Source organism: Dipteris shenzhenensis, chromosome 19, assembly GCF_047967505.1.
Source record: "Dipteris shenzhenensis isolate YYH24624 ecotype China chromosome 19, Dip_SZ_1.0, whole genome shotgun sequence".
Classification (NCBI taxonomy): Eukaryota; Viridiplantae; Streptophyta; class Polypodiopsida; order Gleicheniales; family Dipteridaceae; genus Dipteris; species Dipteris shenzhenensis.
Window position 1 is genome coordinate 27682529 of NC_141614.1, and position 27528 is coordinate 27710056.

General features: G+C 40.7%; 1 pseudogene; it reads right to left on the reverse strand.

Annotated features, from left to right (window-relative positions):
* Positions 1-8699: 8699 nt before the first annotated feature.
* On the reverse strand, positions 8700-9555 carry LOC147890301 (uncharacterized; annotated as a pseudogene).
* Positions 9556-27528: the final 17973 nt, after the last annotated feature.

Below are 27528 nucleotides of genomic sequence, written 5' to 3' on the forward strand. Positions count from 1 at the left end.
CTATGGAGGACATTTTGGAAAGGGGAATGTGGTGCCTAGAGTGTGGCTGTTTTCCACCAAGAGTGGGGGGAGGCGGTTGGACACTTGGCATACATCGGATGGCGTTGAAATCGATCTAGCAAGTTTTATGAGCCGTGCGATGAAAAGGTTGATCTAATAGATCGCGAGAGGCGTCGATTTTTAGCCATCCGATCAAGCTTCAAATTGAACGGTGGTCAACTATGGAAATCCGATGAGCGTTAGATCTAGTTAGGGACTTGGTGGCCAGTTTGATGGAGGACTTGGGGGTGTTACTGATGGAGACAATCAGGGAGATAATCATGGATCCGGAGCCACCTACTCAGGGGCATTCCGCTATATGTTACTCTACTCATGAATGAAATTATACTTGCTATCGCCCTCATTTTCTCACTTGCTCTTGCTCATGCTCAAATTCTAGTATTAGAGCATGATTACTGAGGTGACCAAGTCAAACTGTGAAATTCGTTGAGGGCTTTTGTTCCCAACATGCTCTTTGCCTTTGGAGAGAATTGGTTTGACTTCTTTGACTTAGTTTGTCTTGAATGATTAAGACATTTACATTTGTTGGTCTACAAGGAAAGTTAGTCAAAGTTTGACTATGACAAGAGCTTACATGAAGAAAGAGTATATCATGACTTGCATGATGGTTTCCAGTGGATATGATTGGAACAAAGGTTTCAACTACAACCATTATGTTTCTTATTTTGAAGATGCCATAGTTATGGTTTCAACATCTTTAATGATGCATGAAATGAACTTGTATTTGATTGACTATACTTTGCCATACAATCAGACTTCCTCTTGTACAAGAGTAGACACTGCCCTTGCATAACAAGTGGTAAGACCCTCTTCAGTCCATATGATTCACAAAATGTTTTTAAGGCTTGGACACTCAAAGAAGGTAAAGGACTACAAGGATCTTGTATTGCAGAATATGGACAAGATGCTTAAAGAGTGTGGAGAAGGACAAAGAGCAAAAGAGTTATGCAAGGAGCTACATCAATATTGATATGCTTGTGCTCTTGGAAACTATGAAGGAAAGGATGACTTCACCAACATTGAAGAAAGACAAAGCTGCTACAAAGACCTCTATCACGGAGGATTTCATTCAGGGGGGCATTGACCCTACCACCTAGTTTTATGTTGTGTGTTTGAGTCATTAAGGTGCTCTGCCATGACAAAATATGAAGAGGGGAGAGGAGAAGAGTGGAGATGAGGAGAGAGGGCACAGCTAGAGAGCACACCACAAATGACTAACTGTACACTAGAATTAGTTAAAAAAATAGAATATATACAAACCCTTTTAGGGTTAGGGTTAGGGGATCTAACCCTTTCCTTTATAGCACTCTATAAGGTTAGTGCTATGCACATATGATCACGTGATGGTGCTATGCACACATGATCACATGATGTTGAGCGTGAACTCTCAACACTTTCCCTCAAGATCAACATCATGAAGTAGGCCTTCCCTCAAGATGATGATTCTGGGGAATCGAAGAAGGACTTAGCATTACATTCCATCACACCCCTTTAATGGGAATGTCCTTCCTCTGCATCAAACCAAGAGCTAGTCGGTGTTTCTCGAATAGCTCTTTACCGAGTGGTTTGGTAAAGATGTCTGCAACATTCTCTTTGCTATCACAATGCTGCAGTGTGATGTCACCAAGTAACACTCTTTCTTTGATGAAGTGCTCTCTGACATCAATGTGCTTTGTTCTGGAGTGATATACTGGATTTTTGGCCAATGCTTGAGCCGATTGATTATCACAGTATATTGTTGTTGGCTTTGACTCATCAAAGTAATCTGTTTCTGACAATAGTCTTCTGAGCCATATAGCCTCACATGCACCTGTAGTGAGTGCTCTATATTCTGCTTCAGTCGAAGACAAAGAAACAGTTGGCTGTTTGTTTGACAACCATGATATAGCACCTTGACCAAAGAAAAATGCATATCCCTGTGTCGATCTCCTGGTCTCATGATCTCCAGCATAGTCACTGTCACAGTATCCATGCAACCGTGGATGACTTCCTCTGTATTCTATCCCAAATTGTCTTGTACCTCTGATGTATCTCAAGACTCTTTTGGCTGCATTCCAGTGAGACTGTTTTGGATTTGCCATAAACTGTGCTAGTGAGCTTACTGCATAACAAATATCTGGCCGTGTGATTGTCAGATATATAAGAGATCCAATGAGTTGCCTGTAGTATCTGTCATTGACTGTAGGCTTTTCTGAATCTTTAGTAAGTTTCAAACTCTGTTCCATGGGAGTGGCTGCAATCTTGCAATCTGCCATATGAAACTTCTTCAGGACACTGTCAACATACTTGAGCTGACTCATGAATGTGCAATCTGAATCTCTCCAGAACTCAATTCCAAGACAATAGTGCATAAGTCCAAGATCTTTCATGTCGAACTCTGCAGATAAGTCTTGTTTTAATTTTCTGATGAAGCTATCCTTGCTTCCTGTCAGAATCAGATCATCTACGTACAAAAGTGCAATAGTAATATCTTCCCCTTGAACTTTGTAGTAGAGAGTATGATCTGCATTGGACTTCATGTATCCCAGATCAGCAAAATACTTGTCAATTCTGCTGTACCAACTTCTGGGTGCTTGTTTTAAGCCATAGAGACTTTTCTTGAGATGGCAAACCTTGTTCTCCTTTCCTGGTTCAACATAACCGGCGGGTTGTTGCATGTAGACTTCCTCGTCTAGATAACCATTGAGAAATGCATTCTTGACATCGAGCTGATACACATTCCATTTGCTGAGTGTCGCTAGTGTTGCTTTCTTCACTGTAGCCAACCATGATGCATTTGCGTGACTTCGCATCCAATTTCCTGCGATGATCATCATGTATGTGGGCATATGCTATGCAACCAAATATGCGCAGATGCCCAATGCGTGGCTTGTGTCCAGTGAATGCTTCATAAGGAGTCATTCCTTGTATCGGTTCGGTAGGAAGCCGATTAAGCAAGTAGTTAGCTGTAGCTATTGCTTCTGCCCAATACTGGTTCGGAAGATGCTTTTCACTAAGCATTGCTCTAGCACTGTCTGCTAAAGTCCCATTCTTCCTTTCAGCTCTTGCATTTTGCTGAGGAGTATCTACACATGTGAATTGTCTTCGAATGCCGTGATTTTTGCAAAAGTTCATGAATGCTGAAGACATGTATTCACCTCCTCTGTCGGATCTCATGACCTTGATCTTTCTGCCTGTTTGGTTTTCTACCATGGCTTTGAATTCTTGAAATCTGGCAAACACTTCAGATTTCTCTTTCAGAAAGTAGACCCAACAATATCTGCTGTAGTCGTCGATGAAGGTCAAGTAATAAAGTGAACCATTGATGCTGCGGGTCTGGGCATAACCCCATACATCTGTATGAATCAAATCAATAATACCTTGTGCACGAGAGGTACTTCTGACAAAGTTGGTTCGCTTTTGTTTGCCGAAGCAGCATGCTTCACAAACTTTTCCAAGAAACTGTAGCTTCGGAATCCCAATTGCCATATTCTGATTCCTTAGATCTAACAAGTACTTGAAGTTGACATGACCATATCTCTTGTGCCATTTTGCAGATAGTGGCATCTGTTGCATTTGAGCTGACATGGCATGCTTATCTGGTACTGTAGCTAGCATCCTGTATAAGCGTCCTTCCTTGACACCTTTTGCTACTAGCTGACCTCTTTTGGATTTGTCTCTGATAGTGCATTCATCACCGTCGAAGATGACTTTGTAGTTGTGTTCCGTCATTTGACCTACTGACAGAAGGTTCTTGCTGAGCTTCGGAACATAGAGCACATCTTTGACTAATCCTTTTGTACCAGTGAAATTGTTCATAGGGATAACCCCTGTCCCTTGAACTGGATTCGGTGTATTGTCTGCTGTGTAGATGACATTCTTTTGTCCTTCTAATGGCTTCATTTCTGTGAACCATTCCTGATGATTTGTCATATGAGATGATGCACCGCTGTCGATGTACCAAGGATCCTGTTCCACTAGGTCGAATTGATAGCTGAAATCCTCTTTGGGATTGAAATCAGTGTCTAGGTGCATTGTATCAGTCTGATGCAATTCCTCACTTGCAAGAAACATATTTCCATGTTCATTTGCAAAATGACTGTGACTAGAATGTCCACCACGATGATTTCCTCTTCCTCGGGAATTCCCTCGATTACTGCTGGATTATCCGCCTTGGTCATACTGCTTCTTGCGGCAATCTCTTTCATAGTGGCCAAACTTGTGACAGTAGTTGCATTGAATGTTTGACACATTGGTGGATGCATTCCCTCGTCCTTGGAATCTTCCTCGGTTGGAATGATTTCCTCTTTGCTGATTTTGATGTTGCTGAGGATGCTGCTGATGCTGTTGCTGATTCTGACTTTGATTTTGTTGATGATGACCACTTTTCTGGTATGATCTACCTCTGTTTCTGCCTTTGCCTCTGCTTCTGTCTGAAGCTGTGAATGCCTGATCATTAGAATGACCTTTACGTGCTTGAATGGCCTGAGTCCTGAGTTCTTCACCAAGTAGAACTGACTGAAGTTCTTCCAGTGTTGGAATTTGCCGTTGGATGGCAATACTCTGGACTAGATTCTCATATCCTTCTCCTAGTCCATTCAGGATTACTTGAACCATTTCTGCAGGATTCATAGTCTCTCCTGCTGCTGCAAGTTGATTGTTGTAGTCTTTGATGCGGAGTACATAAGCATGACCGGTTTCATTGCTATTGCGGAAACTCTGGTTGATCTGGTTTCTCAGGGTGAGAATCCTGGATGTGTTCTTGGACTCGTAGAGAGTTGCGAACATATCCCATGCTTCTTTTGATGTCTTGACTGTGTTGAGCTGTCCTAGCATGACATCTTGCACATTCTGCTTGATCAGGTGATAGGCATACTTGTCTTTCTTATCCCATTCTGCTTGAGCTCGGGCAATGGCAGGATCTGCTACTGGTGTGGAAACTGTTTGTGTAGATGTAGATCCCGATGTAGATCCCGTTGCTGGTGCTGTGACAACAGATGGAGTAGAGCTACTGGTGGCTGGATCGGCCAATGGTCTAGGTGTAGACCCATCGACATACTCCCATTTGTCCTGAAGCACAAGAATGGTCTCCATTCGGTATTTCCATGTACCGTAATTGGAGTTGTCTAACTTAGCAGATGCCTCCAGATTGAGGTTGCTAGTCGATATGGTGCAAACAATGTACTCAAAAGTGTCCTGAAAAAACTCTATATGAATCAACTGCAAATACACTGAAGATGTCAAGTGAAATCTCTGTACCATCGGTGAAGATAGAACTGCAATATATAAGATCTGATCTGTATTACAAGGCTTGTGGCAATGATGCCGGGAATAGCCAAGAGGCTTTACAAGGCTGAAAAATGATGTGCACGATGCCGTGAGATAGCCAAATAGGCTTTACAATGGTGGCATGTGTATGTGAAATCAAGTGCTATCTGCCCACTGAATCAATCTGCAATGCCTCTGAACTCTGAAGTCTACTCACTGAACTGATGAACGTAAGGTTTCAGGTAATGTAATGATGTGAAATCAGATGTGAGCGTATGGACTGACTCCGAGTAGCTACTAGTCGGGAATTTCGGGGATGGCTTAGATTGGCAACTTGGGGAATTCAAAGCGTCCCCTCTATGGCGATCTAGTCTACTCTGATCTAGATCTAAACCAACCTTCGATCGATGAAAGAGCAGCAAATAATTCCTTTTCTTTTGTTCGCAGAAGTATTAAAGGTGAATCATCTCAACAAGATCTTCTACCCTAGAAATCATACTCTCAAGCTTTGCACTCAAACTCTTGCTATCCTTCTTCTTCTGTATCTATATCTCTAGTTCTCTCTATTTGTGGCATCTCTTTTTGAGTGCTTGGTTTAGACCTCTGTGCATTTGCAATATGTCTGCATGTATCTCACCCACATGTAGGTGGTTCTCCTACCAATTTCCATAGGCGTGATCATTAAGATACAATGTACCTAATCTCATGAATGAAAACTCTAAGCTCTATTTACATCACATAGACAAGGTTCTCAATGCTAAGTTAAGCTAAACACTAGACACTAAACAGTTTCTTTGTAGGCTTTATTTGGTGTTGTAAGTTGTCCCCTCTAGCTTGAAATTTAGAAAATTAGGAATGGAACAAGACTTGATAATCCTCCTTTTTCCTCATCTCTTGGTTTAAGGTTTCCATTGATAATTTATTGATGGAGCATGGCCTTGGTAGGCTGACACATGTGCTTGGACTTTTGGAGACTAATCGCTAGCTCCTCTACATCCCTAGTCTTGCATTGGAATCCCCTAGCCTAGATAACATATTAGAATTAAGATCTTTAATGGCCTCAAAGAATTAAGATCTTTAATGGTCTTAGAGAATTCTTTCTTGAGTTTATGTCACAATACTTACATATGCTCTTCATATGAGCTAATCATTTAATAACAGTAAACTCGTTTATCTTCCAAATCCTACACCCATGTGGCTTCTTTCGATACACAGCTTTGTAAAAGGTTTCCTTGGCCTTCTTCTCGCTAGCTTGATATCAATAGTGTTGTACCTGTGTCCTAGGGAAGGCACATGCCTCCTGTAGCTTGCAATTGTAGAGCTCATTGCCTCGCTATACGGCTCTCTCCACTACTCCATGTGTTGTGCAAGATGGCATCCCACAACGTCCATTGTATATCCTCAATTATCTAGGTTGGTCCAATGCCCGCAACCTGGCTGCTCTACCTTAGCTTGTATCTTTGCCCCCACCAGTCAATCCTCCCATTTCCTGTGCTACTGCCATTGCAAACTAGGATGAGGATGGATGGATGAAGATTTCATTGATGTTGGAGGGTATTTTATACACCATCCAATGTTTCGATCCAATCCGCTTTGCGTTCAAAGCACGATCCACATACGATGGTATGCATTGTCATAGTCAACAAACTTTCTTACTAGACCTCTAGCAGGAGGAGATTCCTCGTGTTGCAATTTGGCTTGAATAGGTGCATGGGGGCTTGAGGGGGTTCCCAAGGCTCCTCCCAGGCAAATCAAGAACCAATGATCCAGAAACACAACGAGCATCCAGGCATTCGAAAGTACCAAACACTTGGGCATCCTAAAGTTGGGCAGCCGAAAGTACCGAACAATCGAAAATACAACGAGCATAAGCCACACATGTATGACAAGAGCAAAGCTAGTGTGGATTAGACACAACTTACACTATCATAGCGGGAATGAAATAACAAAATCTTCACATCCGAAAGTACTGAACAACCAAAAATACAATGAGCATCAGACACACATGTATGACAAGAGGCAAGATGGTGTGGCTTAGACACAACTTACATAATCATAGCGGGAATGAAGAAATTTGTGCATTGTCACCACCTAGGGTAGTGTTACGAGGTGAGGTCATTGAACCTCTATTCTACTTTGATGATGATGAGCCCCAAGATGTCATAACAACTATTAACTGGCAAAAGGGTTTAGAGCCCATTTGCATTGTAGAGCATATAATAACACAATGTTGGGTGCCTCCCTAGGCTTTTGATTTTGAAAGCTGCAAGCATGACAAGGTTGCTAAGGTAATTGATCTCTTTTATGATTATAAGGTGTAATATTATGAAAGCAAGAAAAAAGAACTACAAGATGTTTAGATAGTCTAAAGACCGTACACACAAAGCTACAAGTAGAGCATGATGCCTTTGCAAATCACCAACAAGAGGCACTAGGACTATTGAGGACCACGCAGCTCATGGTGGACTCAAAGCGACAGTTGATGATCCATCAGGAAGAACAACACAAGTCCCTTGAGGCTTCCACTGTTGAGATTTGTCAACTTTGAGAAGATAATGCAACCCTTTGTAGCAAAGTGGCTACTCTAGAGTAGATTCAAGTTGTACGGATAAGCCACAAGAGCATCTAGGATAGTCACTCAGCCCAAAGGACTTGAGGATGATGAATAAGAAGCATCTATGCATTGAGGTCCACTCACAATCACACAGACTCTTCTCACATCTCCTACACCAATGGTAGGCTCATCCTCACGGCTAATGGCCTCAATATCTGTATCTCCTATCTCATGGTCATCCCCCTCTCGTATTATGGTCATCATCACCTCCATGGCCATGATCATCCTCCATACGCTCCATGTTAGTAAATGTACTATACATCACTTTGGAACGTGGCGTAATAGGTATGACATGCCACCGCCTATTATTATCCATCATTGGTTGATAGACAACCTAATTCAAACACACATACAATCATGTTATTTTCCTTGCATCGAAGGTATCAAATATTTAAAAGTGAGTATTTTTATATGTGTGTACAGTACCTGTTCACATTGTTGTGGTAGTACTAGTGTGTCCTTCTTTCTTTGCTAAAAATTTGTGGAGTCAATAGTTACAAAGCCACTTGCATGGCGTTTGATTGTTGCATTAGGGCCTCTTTCCACCATGTCCTTAAACCACTTGACATCCAAAACATACACAAAGAAGCGTCTAAAGTCAAGCTTAATAATATCTTGGATTATGCCACAATAATCATCCATGGCTCCATTGGCTCCCTCAAAGCTAGCAATGATGCCGCAATCTTGTGTGTTTCTCTTATCATCAATCCGTTGTGTCCAAAAATGCTTGCCCTCATACCATATAGCATTGAACATAGTACACTACACCAAGACAAAATCAATTAAATAAGCAATCTAAATTGTTGAAAGCTCCTAATTTATGCATAACATTCTATATACCAATCTTGCTCATGCATCCTCTAGCATACTCCCATTCTTCCATTGTGATATGCATCCCCTCGTCTCTCTCTGCCCTCTCCATTTCGTCAAGTAGCCAATCCACATGAATATCCTTTGGAAGTGCTCTTAGATGCTAAGGGTATGGCACACGAGACCCGTGGTGTGTACGAAAGAGAGCCCTTTATCCTTGTCTTCTTGCCTTTGCATCCTCGTATCTTGTCACCCATCTTTTCATCACATCACTATTAAGCATGCAATAGAGGTTGATATAATTAAGCAACTTTGTATCTATTACTTTGCTCCGTCCTTTCCCTTGAGGCACAATAGAGGTCATCCTTAGGTCTTCATCATCTCTCCATAGTTGTGGGAGAGAGCTATCCACATTAATAAGAAACTCAGAAATATGTACACGTGATTCTTGTACCAACCAACCCTCATCCATGCTACCTTCAAGCCTTCCATTTTGCCTCACGAAGCCCTTTAAGGTCATCATGAAGCACTCGAGGAACAACAACCATCGTGCATGTACAGTGCCGCATATAGCAATCTCATCCACCAAATGCACTATGAGATGTAGTTGGCTTGTGAGAATAGAACGTGGAAAGGTCTCCTCCACTAAACAAACCACCTCCACTGACATAACTCGAGCATTCTCAAGTGTGATGGGATCTATTTCCTTTGAGCTCACATACCTAGAAATGAAAAAGTACACCATATTATCAATATGGAAACCTTGCATGGAGCATTGATACACACATTTTGTATCTTGTAAAGTACCTCACAAGCTCGCCCATCTTTTGTAAATACAATCCTTCACATCCTTTGATGCACTATGAGAAATGCTAGTAGGTAGTATGAACTGAAGACATGAGGAATGGTTGATTAGTTGCTTCTAATTCACTCACAAATTCGGAAGGAAAAAGAGATTATACACATAAAATACTTACTTGGAGCATCTTGTGCCAATCATGAGATTTCAAGCCATATAATTGCTTCACACCTCTTTTCTTACTCTTTGTGAAGGCCCCCTTCAAACACCTCATGCATCCAGTGGGAGTACTAATTGTAGTCATAGTTCGCTTCACCACCACCATCTCTAGCTTTGATAACCTCCACAGTGCACGGGGTAAAAAGACACCCCATTTGGCCTCTCTTGTGGCCAAGCTTCACGCATACTCCTTGTGATGCGTAGATCCTCCCTTATGCCTATGGAATCTCGTGTCCCATTCAAATGTTCCCAAATGGTAGATGCCACATTCTCGAAGATATGAATGGGATCAAGTAGGTGATTGATCTTGACGTGGGACCAATATGGTAGTTGATAAAAGATGGAGTAACTGAACAAAAGATAGTGTTATCATGCTATCTTTATTTCCATTCAATATAGCACACAATAGTTACAAACCCTTACCAACTCATGCTAAGTGGTGGAGTTGTGGAACGGTCCCAAATTCTCATCCAATCTTCTACAGTGAGTTACTATGGGGGGACTTCATTCCAAGGGGCGACATATCTAGGATGATTAGGTGGGAGAAGTCGATGGTGATTCTCATAGATGAACTTATTCAATGCGTTTGCCTGTGAGGCAACTAGTGAAGGACCACAAATAGGACATGCATGGTAACTCAATGTAGTGAGACCTGAACAATAGATGCAATTAAGAGCTCAAGGTGGGTTCAGTATGCCACATCGTTTATATGTGTAAAAGGGTATACCTGGCTATAGTTGAATAGTAGGCTAGTCTCGTAAGGTCAAATTATTTGCGAGCTATTGGTTCTGAACTTTGAAGCTCTGATTGGCCACTTTCTCCCACAAAACCGAAACGTTTTTGCCACTTTATGAGACTCTTTGATCCATGCCAGCTAGAGTATTCTCCACATTGGATGGAGACTTGAGTACATCAATCGTCCATCCAAAGAGTGAGATGTGGTGCAAGACGTCTAGAAACTAATCATGCTTTGACTAGATATCGAGCTGACTATAACTGGTAGAGTCGTGAATCTATGTGATAATTTTGGCACAAGACGTGATCTACCAGTAGGGCGAGTAGTAACAGAACGTCTTTGATAGCTGGTCGTATCTATATATCATGCAAATTCATGTCAGTAGGTCGGTACTACACTGCAAAAAGAGTTGTGTTTATGGGGGTCCATGGGATACAACAAAATGCGAGTGAGCTCAACTTAGAGCCATTGCGATGCTTGCGATATGGAAGAGAGGGGATTTCCCCTCAAAAAATATATTCCGTGTCAAACCAAACCAAAACCCCAACCCAACCAACCCCCCCTATCTTAAACCCCCTTTCACTTCCACCCCCAAACCCCCTTTGTCTTAGGACCTCTTGTGCACTCTGCTAACCTTCGTTACCTCCCCGCTCCATTGTACAATCGTCTTTCTTTGATTCATAGCTAGATCGAATCGGATTGATGTGTCGTTCTCCCAACTTGAGAATATTTTTGAGTGGTTTGCAACTGAACCATTCGAGGTTGGAAGGAGAGCCTTAAGGAGGCTTGGAGGTGGCTAGAGACCCACGGTAGCCTAGCGCCTACTAGGTCTCTCTACCTCTATCAACTTTGCATTTAATATCACAATAACATCCAATTGGCTATCTATCCAAGAGTCTTTTAATATGAGTAGAAATAGCTTATTCGCTATGCATGAGAGTTTGAGGTTATAAGACATTTATTAATACTATTGATTTTAAGTTTAGTATAAAGCTGGGCTATTGCGTAATGCTAGCCTATATATCCTCATGATTGATTTTATTTTGACAAAAAGCATGGTTGGGCCACATAGGTTCTAGTGGGGACTTGGTCCTACTAGGGACAAGGGCCTTGATGGTTGTAACCTTATAGGGATTAGCATGCCCTTTATAATTCCCTTCAAAATGCAAACAAAAGAAGTAATAGAACAAAATACTAATTTCATAGTGTTATATGTCATTATAAATATAACAATGTACCACATCATCAAACATCATGAATGTATGATTGTATTTTTGGAAACCAAAAATAACTCACTATATGAATGTATACGAGTTACTCACTGTGGTCTTGATTCTATTATCATCTGTCTCACCATGGAGTCTAATGTTCATTGATCTGATAGGTTCCATCATTTAGTTTAGGTTCGATGCTTTGTAAAAGGTCCATAGAAATAAGTTCTTGGGACGATCTTATAGGTTTAGGTGATGTTGTTGAGGTTGTTATTAAGGTTGTTTTCAATGTAGCTAGAGCTCCTTTAACATATGATTCTATTTTTGAGTTTGTTCCACATGGTTTGAAGTTCTGTTTATTAGTGGGACGAGTCGATTGGTTGGATGGTGGGTGATATAGTGTTTAATGATGGGAAGAGGTCAGCTATTTGGATGGTGGGTGATATAATGGATGCTATGGATGAATCATGTCATAGGCTGTTTTATAAAGCTAGATTTGTGCTATAATAGGGGATTGATGAGAGGGGATAGCATAAGTTTGTTGTGGTGTAACTTATGGAAACAAGTTTAAGCATAAGTTTGTTGTTGATTAAGTAAGAGCCAAATTGTGTGTAAGGTGCATGTCCAACTCATTTGTGGTTTTGTTAGCTTAGTGCAGGTGTGGATTGTCAATTTTCTTTTTTGTGGAGTGGTGTGTTGATGGTCTTGGTTTTCATATGTTTGTAGGTGTGTTGGAGTTTGTGTTGTATGTGTGCCTTATCTCTTTGACAAGGTGGTCTATTGTATGTGTGTTCCTTCCACAACAAGGTGGAGCATGTATACGAGTTACTCATCACTGTCTCGATACATGTAGGTAGCTTCGTGGATTCATCTGGATACACATAAGTGAAAATACAAATTTCACCTAGTAAGACATTTTTAAAAGTTGTGGCATCATCTTGGATTCATCTAGATACATGTCAATGAGACATACGCTTACTAATTGTGAGGACTATGTATTTGGGAGAGAATAGATTGAGATACATTGGATTTATGGTCAAACAACCTTCCCTAAAATGAGCCTTAAATCCCCCCTCCCATGTCAATTTCCCTCCCTTTCCTCTTCAACAAATCCCCCTACTTTGACACTACCCCCCATGCCAATCGCTTCCTACCATTCAAGATCTCTAGCATGGAGGCACTATTGGGGCAGATACTAATGCTTTGCTAGAGATGTTTAAAGAGGACATTTGGGAAAAATCAAGCCTTGAACCTCAAGATGGTGGGTAAGAAGGAAGATTCAATCAACCCTTTAGATGTGTGCATTACAACATGTTATGTCTCCCCATAGACATTAAATTATACTAGTAGCATCTCCAAAGACATGTTTTACCTTCCCTAGCACTCTATGAGGACATCTAGAGGTACATGTAGCTCGGAGAGGTCTTGCTCATATCGGACCTCAATACCAAGATCAAAGACACTCATGTAGACATTCATTCCTAGGAGGATTCCACAATACTCCCATCCACACATTAAGGAGAATTCTATCGCATATCAAAGGATGTGCATGTTGTGTCCACACCACATAGTATGAGAGATATTTATTAAGCATATACGTATACGTAGATACCTTGCCAATATATGCCAAATCTACTCTCCTCACTAATTCCATCCACACACTCATTTTGGATTCAATAAAAACATAGGAATAAGTGACACTAAGAATAATGTGTTACCCCTTGTCTTTGCTTTGAACATGTCGTGGACAAATATTGCATGATGAGTATTGTAATCTCTCTCTCTCTCTCTCTCTTACACACACATACACACACACACACACAATTTCTACACTCTTACACACATTTATGTAGTTATTGACGTTCCACCCCCCCCCCCCCCCCCCGTTTTCCCTTCCCCCCCCCCTCTTGCCTCTCTTGTCAACACATCCTTAGTCAAAGCTTTCACCCTCCTTATTATTTTCTCTTTAAGTAGTATTTAATCCCATAATTAATAACCCCAGTTATTATTTACTACTCGATTTCTCGGGTGTTAATATGCTAAGAGTTTTTATGGGCTTATATGATTTGTAATTATACACATACACTTATAGGAAATATTTACACATACAGATATGTAAAAATAGACACTACAATATTTAAAAACACACTTAAACCCATAAACCTTACCTAAACTACTTGACCCCCGAGAAAACCCCCTATAATACTAATGCTTTTACATTTATAAATTGCACCTAATATTTTCTAATTAGGCATTGGTTGATCTGCTTGACATTAAAAATATTCAAAATGTACCCCCCTAAGTGCACCTAACTCACCTTCCTAACCTAACCATCACATTTCTCTAAATTCCTCTCCAACACACACACACTCATGTACACACTCACACATGTATCCCCCTACTTTCTCACTTAAGGTGGAAAGTCTATGCTTCTTTATGTGCTTTAGAATTTCCCCTAGTCCTTGATTAATTTTCTTTTAAATCGATTGCTTATAATTTTCTTTCCCTTAATATATACATGCATACTTATTATTCTTAATTAAATTATACACATGTGCTTCATAAAAAAATTACCCCTTTCCCCATAACAAAAGAAAAAAAAATTCCCCCTTGGACTATTTTAAGATAGGTCATATTGCTGGGTAATAAACCCAATAAATGTTTTTTTCCTCCGTTCTTGTCTCGTGTTAATTGCCCTCCCTTATGGACTTGTTTTTTGTTAGTAGTATCATCGAAGTTAGGTTGTAATCTAACTAACCCCCTACCTAACCTTCCTCACCTACCCACCTAACCGTACATTTTTGTAACCCTAGTGTCAACTACCTATTTTTCCTAAAACCCACCGTCCACATCTTGACTTTGCTTCATGTGCCCACTGCCTTCTTGATCCCTTCAAATGCACGACTTTGCCTACAACTTGTTCTTCTACCTCTTTGTGCTCGTTCTCGTGCCCCCTCTTAGTGCATGCGCAGCCTAGCTTCTCTTGGACTGCACACTATTGTCTGTGCTTCCCTTTGTGCAAGCATCAACATCTACAACTCCTCTTCACTCGCTTAACTGCCTTCTCTTTGAGGTGGTCCTCTCTGCCCTCAGCTCTATCTCTAGTACCATTTGAGCTGAGTACCTTCTTCTTTGTGTCTTGTTTAAGAGTCGCCTTTTTGGTACCTTTCCCTTGTGGCTATGTCACGAACTCAAGCCACTCTCCTTGCTCATATCCTGGACACTTCTTCTTGGTTGATAGCCAGACTATTCATCTTGCTCGGTTCCCTCTGTGATTAGCTTTCTCTCCCTCTATAATGATTGCTCTATATGACGGATTTAGATCTACAACAGCTTCGCAAGTGGGTTTTCTGGTGCTTTAGATCTCGTAATACTCTTTTACGTATGGCACTGGCCTTCATTGCTCAAATACTTTGCTTAGTCCCTTCCTTGCTTGTATAGGTAGGTTGGCGACGCCGTTTGCAGTCTCACGACACCTTTTTTAACTTCAATTGGCATTGTTTTGTTATCAGTATTATGATATTGTGCATCTTGTCGATACGTAGCTGCATGCCATGTAAGCATGTTCCCTTTGTATTTGTCAACCTAAACTTTTTTTAGTTTACCTCTTACCTTGTCAACCATATGGTTGACTACCTAGTCAACCTTATGGTTGATTGTCTTACCTTTGCCTGGTTGTCCCGACTGGCCCCCCTCTTTCTCTTAGGTCTCCTTTGTCCAAAAATACTCTTTCATATGCACTCTATTAGAAATTTAAATTTAAAAGATGATTTAGTCCCCCTGCGTAACCCTTTTAAGTTTTGTTAAAAAGACAATGAGGATGACCCCCTTTATCACTTATTCGCCACTTTTTATTGTGTGGATTAGTCTCTTCTATTCATTTGTTTTTTGTTTGATGCTTTGAGAACTATCTTAGACGCCTTCCTTTTCCATATACTATAGGTACTCTTATATGGTTGTACCCCTATTTTGCTTTATAGTACTTTTTCTCTTAATTTTTTCTAGGCTCTTTTACTTTTCCTTTAGTATAAATAAATTTACTTCCTTTTCTTTCATATTTTAATGTGTCCATTAGATACATACAATAAGTAAATGACTTTATTGTTAGATATCAATGCTCCACTCTCATGTAACTACATGGGAACTAGCTATTGTAAGCCCCCCATATGAGGAGAAGGCATTTGAGTAGCTCGGTTATTCGGTAGGTCCTGGTTTGGACACCAAATTGGGGTCATGTGTGGCCTGATGGCTGGATGGCTTCAAATAGAGTTGGCACATTGCCAACTAGGCTACATGCAAGTGCAGGAAGCCATCCCATGACAAACCGCACTGAGGGTAGACGGAGCATTTCTCGAGGTAGCCCACTCTCGGGTTACGGGGCCCGTTTGGAGCCCCAAATGATCCCGAATGGCTCTGGGCCGAACGGTTCTAACGTGTGGTCAGTGGCCTATTTTGGGACCGACCCTGTTTAGGGCCAACTAGGTCGGTCTCCCAATTGGATCTAACAGACTACGACTAGTGGCTATATAAGAGCAAGCTCGTGAAGCCCATTATCATCACTGGCTATAGCAACCCTGATTCCTTAGCATCCAGCCTCCATCCTCTACTGTTTCAGCACACCATCGAAGCTTCTCACACAGGAGCGCATGACTAGGAGGCAGCGCCGTCTATTGTATCAGTTTTATAGTAATCAAATTTTTGATTCTCCATACTATTTGCTTTTCTCTCTTGCATATGAGATCCTGTTATCTGTTGAGCACAGACGTATTGTTTTCTTACATTTATTTCCTTTATGAAATTTTGTAACAAAAAATGTTCTATGCAAAGATTTGTTGCTTATTTATTTACAAAATAAAAAGGAAAAAACATTAAATAGGCCTAAGTGTAAGGTCTTATTGCATTACTAGTAATTTAAGATAAATTCTAAGAATTCCTTTTAGGGTTGTATGTCTAACCTTTTTTACTATTTAGTTACATATAGGTAATTGAGATATACTCTTCTTAAACCTACAGTAGGCTTATTTAGTTCTTTCTGTTTTGTGCTAAATTGTTTTTTCTCTTTTTTAAAATATTTTGGTTCCTTGAAAGAAGGGTGTGGAGTACCCCCCAATTTAAATCTTTTAATTCAGTTAGCTCATGATGGTGTGGACCATGCCCTCATTGCATCTCTTTATGGGTGTGGAATACCTCCCATGCACAATTTGTCCCTATAATCTATGATAATTTTCTTTCATTTACAAGGGTGTGGAATACCCCCCCTGGTTTGTTTTTATATGAAAAAGAGAATTTAAAATTTTTTGGAAAGGGTGCAAAGCCCTCTACTTTTTAATGTTTTGACAACCCTTTAAAGCTCCGTTCTAACTTAGAATTCCGAAAGGTGTGTTCTTGTTCTTTGGTAAAGCGATAACAAGCCAGGGAATACAAGCATTACTTGTCTACCCAAATTCAACTTCATTGTTCTAACAACTAGTCGGTTTGAATGGTGGCAGGTAAGTGGACCCTGACCTTGGAGCCTTGACTACCTGATGGATTCGACACTTTTTGTACCAATTGTATACACTATGTACACCGATAAAATGGAAAGTTATTATCCACCCTTATTTGAGCATCGTGTACACTGTTGTTAAAAGGTTTTATTTTTTAGAACATAGACACACCCAAACCTTGTCAACCTTTGGCCGGGTTAACCATGTGTCACGTTGCTAATCCTTGGTTGGGTTAGCCACTTTAGTGAGATATAGCCCAAAGTCCATGGGAGAAGTAATATAAAATAGGTGGAGATGGATATTATATTGGGTGATTCCCTCCATGTAGGATAGGCCCATGTGGGGGAGGTGTAGATAGTCCAAGAATGCAAGTTAAATAATGGGGAAAGTAGGATGAGGTGGCAAGATTCCTTGTGCCAACCCTCCACTTGTCCTCCTAGATGTTTGAACGTATTATAAAATTGGGAAGAGACTAAGGGAGTATCATAGAATTGGGATATGGGAGTTGATATATGTGGAAAAATGTGGCCAAGCGTTATCGCACACAATTGAGAGTGTGTAACTGCCCAACCCACATGGGAGACTCTTCCACACACACCATGCATGTTGGAGGATGCATTTATTGGGAGAGACCCCCTCTCTTGGCTATAAAAGGAGGGGATTCCTTGATGGGACACGCTCATTCTTGTAAAGCCACCTAGCTAGTACTTTGATATTTCCCCCATCCTTCCTTTCAAATAAAGCATGACCCTCTTCCCTGGATGTCTCCATCTCTACATTCCTCTTCCCATCATGTACATGCTCTTCTTTCCCCTCTCTCTCTCCCCTTGTGCCATAGTCTCCCTCTTCATTTTCTCCCCTCTTAGTCCCTTTTCCCTGCCCATGTTAATGCTCCTCCCCTCAACGGTTATCTACCATATGAAAGCAATTTTTATTTCTATCAGGTCATCAGTGAAAACAAGATTTTAGCACTTTAACACTTGTGGTTTCATGCTGCTTTTGCAAAAGTAAAAGCCAATGATGCTTCACATATATTAAGCTAGTTTTTATATAGTGCATCCTTTACTGACTAGCTTCTTATTTAGTTCATCGCTTGCTAAATCTTTATGTAAGTGCTCTGCTACTCAACATTTATAGAAGGCCCTTCAACCAAAGAGCACTGTCAATATCTATACTCGGGTGCCTCACAAAACTTTATTGTTTTTCTTTTTCCAGCAATCACTATGATATACATCTATGTGCTGGAGCTTTTCTTTGCCTGTTGGTATAGAGATAAACCAACTTTCTTTAATGATGTACATCATTGGGAACCATGATATCATTGTAGTTCAGTACAATGCTTTGTTCTTGATATTCCACTTGAAAGGTTATGTTATTTGTATTCCACTACATTCATATGCTTGGTGTTTTATTCACAATGATAATACATATATTATTATGTTTTGCTAACAAGTTTATCTGCAGATTCAAGTTTCCATGAATCTCAGTTAAATAGACTTGCCAAATATTCTATATTGAGCTTTACTTTCAGCATGAGCTGATTGATTCAAAGGAGCTTCTAAAATATTTTGTGTTGTTTTGAAGGCTAGATTTTCTTTGATTATCTTATCATTTACTTTTGATTTCCTAAATATTTTATGTTATTTTGAAGGTGAGAGTTACTTTCGATTATCTTATGATTTTGAAAGCAGGTTCTCTTTCATCTTTTGTTAATCAAGCATGCCTATAGGCCATCCATTGTATTTGATCTAGAGTACTGTAAAGATCATGTAGGCATGCTTGATATGCAAAAGAAAATGTCGATCTAATGTTTCTTTCTCTCTTATAAGCTAACATCTTACTTTACTTTCATAAGCTGCTCCATCCTATGGAAGAAAGGAACTTGCCAAATGTTTTATGTTGTTAACATGCTAACATGTGTTTCTTTTCTATTTGGCTTTGATATCATTACTTCTTGGATATGTTACTTCACATATGCAAAGGTGCTTCTCACATGTTTTCTGCCATTTTTCAAGGCACTCGTTTGTTTCCAAGGTGAGCTCATACGTTCTCTTTCATCACACTCAGTTGTGTCTTCGAGTACATGTAGGTTTGCATAGGTGCCTAGATACAATCCAAAGGAATAAATGCACATTCAATACCTACAAGATGAATACATCTACTTTGTTTTTCATACTTATCTATATTTACAAGTGCATGCAAGGTCTTGCTAAACTAGTGGTTTGTTCCTTCTTTGTCGATTAACTTATTGATGACTTATGGCATGTACTTACTTATTGGTTCAGTACCTTATATCTTCAAGCAAGGCATACTTTTAATTCACCCTTTATGTGGTGAGGTATACTTATATGTCTTTCACGATGAACATACATGGCTAACTGATTGAGTACTCATTTGGCTGTGGCACCTATGGATTACTTATTGCATACTCATTTGAACATGGCAAGGTTAAACATCTTTCAGGTGACAATATTTATGAACACATATGGCTAATTGCTTGATTACTCATTTGGATGTGGCATATAGCTAACTACTTGAGTACTTGTCTAAACGCCGTACATGGATTATTATTGAGTCCTCATTTGGATGTGACACATATTTATCTGGCTTTCACGATGGACACATATGGATTACTTACTGCGTATTCATTTGGACATGGTCATATTGCATACTCATTTGGACGTGGCAAGCCTCAACGTCTTTCAAATGAACACATATGGATTACTTCTTGAGTACTCGTTTGGACATGGCACATATGGATTATTTATTAAGTACTCGTTTGGACGTGGCACATATGGATTACTATTGAGTACTTGTTTGGATGTGATCACCGTTCCTGGATGCCCATTTTCCTCGGGGGGTCCATCTGGGAAATGTAAGTATACTATGAGAGTTCAAAATGAGGGGTATTTTAATTCTCAAGACTTACATAAATATATTTATAGCAGGGGTAATTTTATACACCATTTTTAAATTAACAGGTAGGGTGTGTTTATTCTCAGATTCAAATTAAAAGTTATTTTTTAAATATTGTCTGATCTAGGATGATGTTTAAGAGCAGTCACAATTTGTTGTTGGGTAGCTGAAAGTTTTAATGTGCTGACTAGCCCCCACAGTTATAATAGTAGATATTAGTATTGGATTCAGCGAGACACACACACACACACACACACACACACACACAGAGGACACACACAGGCACACACACATAGAGAGAGAGAGAGAGGACTCAAATTGTATCTTTTAAGCTATGCTTTGAGATAGTGGAAATTTAGTAACCTAATGTCAAGCTCTGCAAAGTGGATAAATTGTGTTTGAAAGAACATTTGAATGTGGAATGGGCTTAAGGAAAATTCTACTATAGGATGTTATTGCAAGCTTCTACTACATTGCGAGCATGTACAGTTTGAATATCCAAAAGTTCTCCCACTTATGTATCTTTTGGGCCCGACAAACTTGACCACTTTAAAGTGGAAAAAGAGTACCACCTTACCCTATATATAACCTTCTACATAACCTTTTCCTATATTTATAACCTTCTACATTTCAAATGATAAGAAGCATAAAAATTTGTTCATATAACATTGCTTTATGTTACACCACGAATGATTGTAATTACTTGTAAAGAAACATTGAGTTTCTAGTTTGATGGCATAGCCTCCCAGTTCAAAGCATGTAGACCTTTGTAGTTCACTATTCATGTCCATGTCTATTAGTCTCACTAGCTTGTGCATGATTTGGAACTTTCTTAGACCTGGACATGGCAAGGGAGAGCACGATAGTGCAAGGGCCATTATAAATAGAATGCTGACTCATAAAAATATAAAGCAAGGTGGTGTAAAGCTATAACGTGCTAGTGATGTTGTGACATTCCTACAGGCTAGCATAAAATGTAGGCTCACACTTTATATCTCCTAAAAGACATATATTTTGAATGCTTTTTCTAGGAAGTTGAAGAACAAAATGGAGACAAAATGTGAATAGAGATGTCTTATAGAGCTATGATTCCATTCCTAACACTCTTTCCCTTCATTTTGTTAATGGGTACTCTTTAACACTTAGCACCACTTAGATCATGCTACTATAATGCATGCTTTTAAGGTATGTGGAAGATGTGTTCTAACAAAGCACCCCTTTCATGTTGGGAACATATCACACTAGTTCCATCAAGTGATTGTCATGTTTATGATCCTTCAATCAAAGATGCAACATATCAAGTTCACCATGATGTGTTGAGTGATGCTCTTGAAACTTGTGATGTTGTTGTGATCCTTCAAGCGATTATAATGTTGGTGATCCTTCAAAGTTCAAGCAAAGATATAGCATATGAAGTTCACTATAATACATTGAGCAATGCTCTTGATATAGGCTCGACAAGTTTTTATGGTGAATGCTGAGTTTCAAAATATTGATGAGCATGCTAGTTCTTCTCCATCTAAAGTGCACTGCTATCAAGCATATGGCTAATCATACTTTGAAGAATGGATGGAATAATGTTATTGAACGAAATTCACTCTTTGAGAAAGGGTTATACTACAAGAGCTAAGAGATTTGATGTTTAAATTGCTCGATCAAAATCCTAAAGGACCTAGATACTCAAATCAATGGCATTTAATGCTATAAAGTTTTCGATGGAGATTGTTGAAGGTGATAGTGTAGTATTCAAGATTTTTGAAATTGGATGTGAGGCTACATGGATGAGATGGTTTGTGACAAATCTTGGAGTATGCAGATTCGATGCTAGATCTTAGAGTAGATCCCGTGATGATATTTTTTGATGATCAAATTTCCATTACATTGGAAAGAACCCAAGGATTCAACATCAAAACATTATGGAATTGGGATTGTTAACTATTTCTTGGAGAACACAGTAGACCTATTCCTAAAAGCCTTGCCTTGTGAGAATATTGAAACTTTCTTTGTATGATGTACACCATTGAGTGATGAGGGAGTGTTGATGGTTGGTCTTTCATGTGTATGAACCAGTGCTAGAAAAAACCTCCCTTTAGTGTATTTTGCACCGGTTAAAATTGAAAAAAACTGGTATAAGTTGTGCCAAGTAGGTTATTTATAAGGGCTAAATTTAATGGCAAAATGTATTTTAAAGGTATTTGAAATATTAACCTTTAAAATTTAAGCTACAATTAAAGTTTCCTATAGAATACGTTAAGATTGCCTAGGGACTTTGAAAATTAGTAATATATGATAAAATATAAAAGAGATATATGTAATATTTAAAATAACTTAACACTAAAAAGTAGATTAATTTATAGCCGTAGATCTAATCTCTTTGTAGTCGTAGATTAAGCCACCTTATCTTCTCTTAGGGTTTAGAAACTTCTAAGGCCTTTCTTGATTCTTGAACATTTCGTTGTTCAAGACAAGGCTCCATGTTCAATCCACAGACCCACTTCGTCGTTCGTAGTTCGTACTCCATAGCCCACTTTGTAGTTTGTACTCCACTATCCACTTCGTAGTTAGTGCTCCACAGTGCACACAGCACAGTCTCCAACAGCCGACTTCTTCGAGCTGCAAGCAGAGTGCAAACTTCAAACGAAAGAAAGTTGAAGCTGAAAATAACGTGTCCATTCGTGAACTCTAGTGACCAGTCTAGACTCCAGGATTCTGAACTCCAGGTACTTTGAGGTTGTCGCTTACTCAACATTTAAAGTTTCGTAAAAGGCTGAGGGTGCGTGCGCTTGAGTTTCATGCATCTTCTGAAGTTTCGTAAAAGGTTGGTGTGGTTGAAGAGAGGTCGAGGGAGAAGAGGCTAAGCAGGTTGGAGAGCTGGGAGGGGAGCTGACCGGTGAGCGAGTTCCTGGAGAAGTTAAGGGAAGAGAGGTGAAGAAGGGAAGCGAGGTTGGGAGGGAGAGGGCCAGAGAGGTGGTTATTGGAGAGGTCGAGGGAGAAGAGGGAGGAGGAGGGGGAGGAGAAGGTCTGGGAGGAGATGGTATGAGAGAAGGAATTGGAGGAGAGGTAGAGGAAGCGGAGATGGGGAAGGAGGAGGAGCTAAGGAGGGAGAGGACCAGAGAAGGAGATGTGAGAGAGATCAACACGAGAAAGTTGGGTGAGGTTGGAAAGGAGAGGAGGAGGAGCGATGGAGAAGGAGTTGGACGAGAGAGAAAGGTATTGGAGTTTGGAGAGCGAGAAGAGATCGGAAGGCAAGGTTCCATGAATTGAATTGTTGAACAGACTAAGCTGAGTGAGTGCCGAGAGAGCTCCCAGAGTGGCCTCTGGGATGCTCCCTCGTAAGCCCATATCTTCTAGGAAAACACCCACAATTCTTTGCTGTTGTTGCTGATCGACCATGCACCGAACTCCATGCCATTTGCAAACTGGAGCACTGAAATTGTAGACCGAAGAAGATGATGATGAAGACGAAGACGATGACGATGACGAAACCCCAGCTAGTGTTGCTTCTAGGAACTTTTGTAGCGCAAGCTTGTCTGCTTCTATCAAGCTCTTCGTGGATGCTACTACTACTGCTCTTGATGTTGCTGTTGCTGTTGCTTTTGTTGTTGTTGTTGTTGCTGCTGCTAGTTCCCATTGTATCTTGCTTCCCAAGAGTAATACTACCACCATCGCCACCACCTGCACCTCCCTTGCTCCATCGCTCCCGTTCCCCATCTCTCTCTCTCTCTCTCTCTCTCTCTCTCTCTCTCTCTCTCTCTCTCTCCCCACCTTCCCTCTCAGCCCATCCCTCCTCCCTCCTCAACAAGCCCCTCACACCTCAACAAGCTGTTCTGCTTTTGCTCCTCACTTACACCTCTCACAGCTCCTCCCCACCTTCCCTGCGCGATCGTGAACCCACCCACCACCTGTTACTCTCTCGCTTCCGATCCACCAGCATTGATGCCTTCCCCTGTGGAAGCGCACTTGGCTCATGAGATGCAGGTCGAGCTTTTGGGATAACGCAATCACGAACCATATTCTAGCAGCGTGCAAGGACCATTCAATACCAGACTAAGGACCATTCGTTCCCAGACTTGACTTTTGAGATGAAAGGCCGATTACACCTAATCGGATGGAAAAACAGAGAAGAGTGGTGCTGCAAAAGCGCGCATGCTAGGGTTTAGAAGCTGGAACTGAACAAAAATGAGAAATAAGTGCGGCAAGGAATGAAGAAAGCGTACCTAGAAGAATTCTTGAAGCTCCAGAACCAAAACAAGATTGCAGCGAGAGCAGCACGATAGACAAAATGCGAGTAAGGAACGGGGAACAAGCATAGTGCTTCTCATTGGGCTTGATACGTAAATTCTCCATTTGATCCAAAGTTTTCATGGCTACATCGACAAGACCTGCCCATCCATAGCCCTTTATCAAAACGATAAATTTTGTAGGCGTCCAGATATAATTCTCCTTACGCATGCCCAAAAGAATATCTAAAAATGCTTTCAGATCCTTCTCATGACCCCAAACTCTTGTGATTGCGTTTATTGCAAAAGCATTGTGTTCATAACCCTCCTACTGCGCGGCCCAAATAAAAAACCTGAGGGCAAGTTTAGGATTCCTTTGCAGTTTGATCACATCCACCGCATGTACCATACTCAACCTTATGCCTGACCTTTCTAGAGCAGTCTCCACAGTCCTATCCCAATCCCTTTCACCAATTATTCTGCAAAGCTTTTCAACCTCTTCGGCATGTGACTTGCTAAAAGGGCTACTTGTATCTTGGATCCATGGTGAGAACTCCGCAAGAGAAGCAGACAAAGAAAACTCTTTGCCGTCCCCGGAGAACCATGGGTCCGGAGAACCCTGGGTGTATTCAGGCTACATCTTGAGTTTAGATTCGTTGGAATCGCAAAGGGCTTGCCACCTCTCCTCCAATTACCCCTACCTCCCTCTCCGCGTACGCTTGATTTGTGTTTCATGCTGGGCCATAGAAAAGAAGCACCCTTTTCTCGTAGCGTTGGAGAGAAGAAGCACCCTGTTCGTATGCTAAGGCCTCCGCCAGCCCTCAAGGCTTGCACCTCCTGCACTCTTCTCAATCCCCTCTGCTTACCTTCTTGCTCACTGAGCAGTTCATGGCAACATGAATTGGCAGAAGAGCAACTTTGAACTATTTAGTAGCGAAGGGCACCGAATCGCAAAGAGAATCGACGTTTCCGAGGGCTACAGCCTAAAAGACAATTCAATTACAAAATCCTTGCACAGGTTTCGCTTTTCTGTGCATAGACGTGGCTACAATGAACGAAATGATCAAAATTTCGTCCGTTCAGCACACAGCCTAGCTGTGGAAATCCTTGCTTAACTTGCTGGCTGACCGATTTCCCCCTTCTTTGTAGCCTTTTACGTCCCTTTGCAACCTCCTGATTCGTTTTCTTCGATAGACCTGAGTGCTGAGCCAAGCATCCCGAGTTCTTGGGATGAATTGGGAGTATAGTTTCTATTCTAGCCGGAGCTTCCAATTCTAGCCGTTTCACAGTAAAGGTATACCAATTTGGGCAAATGATGGATAGGAAAGGGCAGTATCTAGGTGGAATCATAAGGAGACAGAAGTATGGAGATAGCCAAGGAAGACAACTTAGATGTATGGAAAGGAAACCGATAAGGTAGCTAAAAGGGGAAAACAAATAGGTCTACTTAACGTCCACACATGCTTGAAACACTTGCTTGGAATATTTTCTTGAAAGTGACATGATGAGACAAAATTTTAACTTTGGAGCTTCCATGAATTTGATATGCAAGAGAGTAGGAAGGTCCTCCAGAAGCTTGGAGGGCCTCCTCCAAGCCCGTCCCTCTTTTCAAATGCAATGATGACTTAAGCTACCACCTCATCTTTTGGAAGATGAGGATGATTGTTGGAGCATATAGCATGCAACAAATAATTTCATGTTTATATATGCCTATGCTTCTATGCCATTTATGCTTTATGCTTTAATATTTCTATAGTCTTAGTATGTATTAAGCAATCAAGTCATGCAATGTATAGTATGTAAGCAATCTAGCCTCGGGAGCACTCCGGTCTCTTGACACGGTCTGCAATTCCCCTAGCAGAATGCTTATAGAATCAAGTCGTGCAATGTATAGTGTGTAAGCAATCTAGCCTCGGGAGCACTCTGGTCTCTTGACACGGTCTGCAATTCCCCTGGATGAATGTTTACAGAATCAAGTCATGCAATGTATAGTATGTAAGCAATCTAGCCTCGGGAGCACTCTGGTCACTTGACACGGTCTGCAATTCCCCTGGCAGAATGCTTACAGAATCAAGTTGTGCAATGTATAGTATGTAAGCAATCTAGCCTCGGGAGCACTCCGGTCTCTTGACACGGTCTGCAATTCCCCTGGCAAAATGCTTACAGAATCAAGTCGTGCAATGTATAGTATGTAGCAATCTAGCCTCGGGAGCACTCTTGACACAGTCTGCAATTCCCCTAGTAGAATGCTTATAGAATCAAGTCATGCAATATATAGTATGTAAGCAATCTAGTCTTGGGAGCACTCCGGTCTCTTGACACGGTCTGCAATTCCCCTGGCAGAATGCTTAGAGAATCAAGTTCTGCAATGTATAGTATGTAAGCAATCTAGCCTCGGGAGCACTCCGGTCTCTTGACACGGTCTGCAATTCCCCTGGCAGAATGCTTACAGAATCAAGTCGTGCAATGTATAGTATGTAAGCAATCTAGCCTCGGGAGCACTCCAGTCTCTTGACACGGTCTGCAATTCCCCTGGCAAAATGCTTACAGAATCAAGTCGTGCAATGTATAGTATGTAGCAATCTAGCCTCGGGAGCACTCCCCGGTCTCTTGACATGGTCTGCAATTCCCCTAGTAGAATGCTTATAGAATCAAGTCATGCAATATATAGTATGTAAGCAATCTAGTCTCGGGAGCACTCTGGTCTCTTGACACGGTCTGCAATTCCCCTGGCAGAATGCTTAGAGAATCATATGAGTTTATTTATATTTTTCTCTTATTTTGATTAGGTATACTATTGATCATATCATGGCTTCAAAGACTCACATAAAGGTGTTTGACTATGGATCATCTGAGAAGAAGCTTTTGGGATATGTTAGAGTGCTTGGTGACTCTACCTATAGCATGATACGTAAGGAGATTATGCAAGATGGAATCATTAATGTTCCTTTTCACTTTGTTATCAAAGATGACAATGATGATGAAGGTTGCATACTAAATACAATACAAGAAGAACGTTGGAATGTTGAAGAGGATAGGTGTGTTGGTATAAAGAGGTCTCTAAGTACGATTGTCGATGAGATCACACCATCAAAACGTGTTTGCAGAACATCAGATAATATTCATAAAGAAGTTGATATTGTAAATGTTGATGAAAGACGTGAGGATGTTTCTTGTAGTCATGGTTTAAACATGCACAAAAGTAAACTT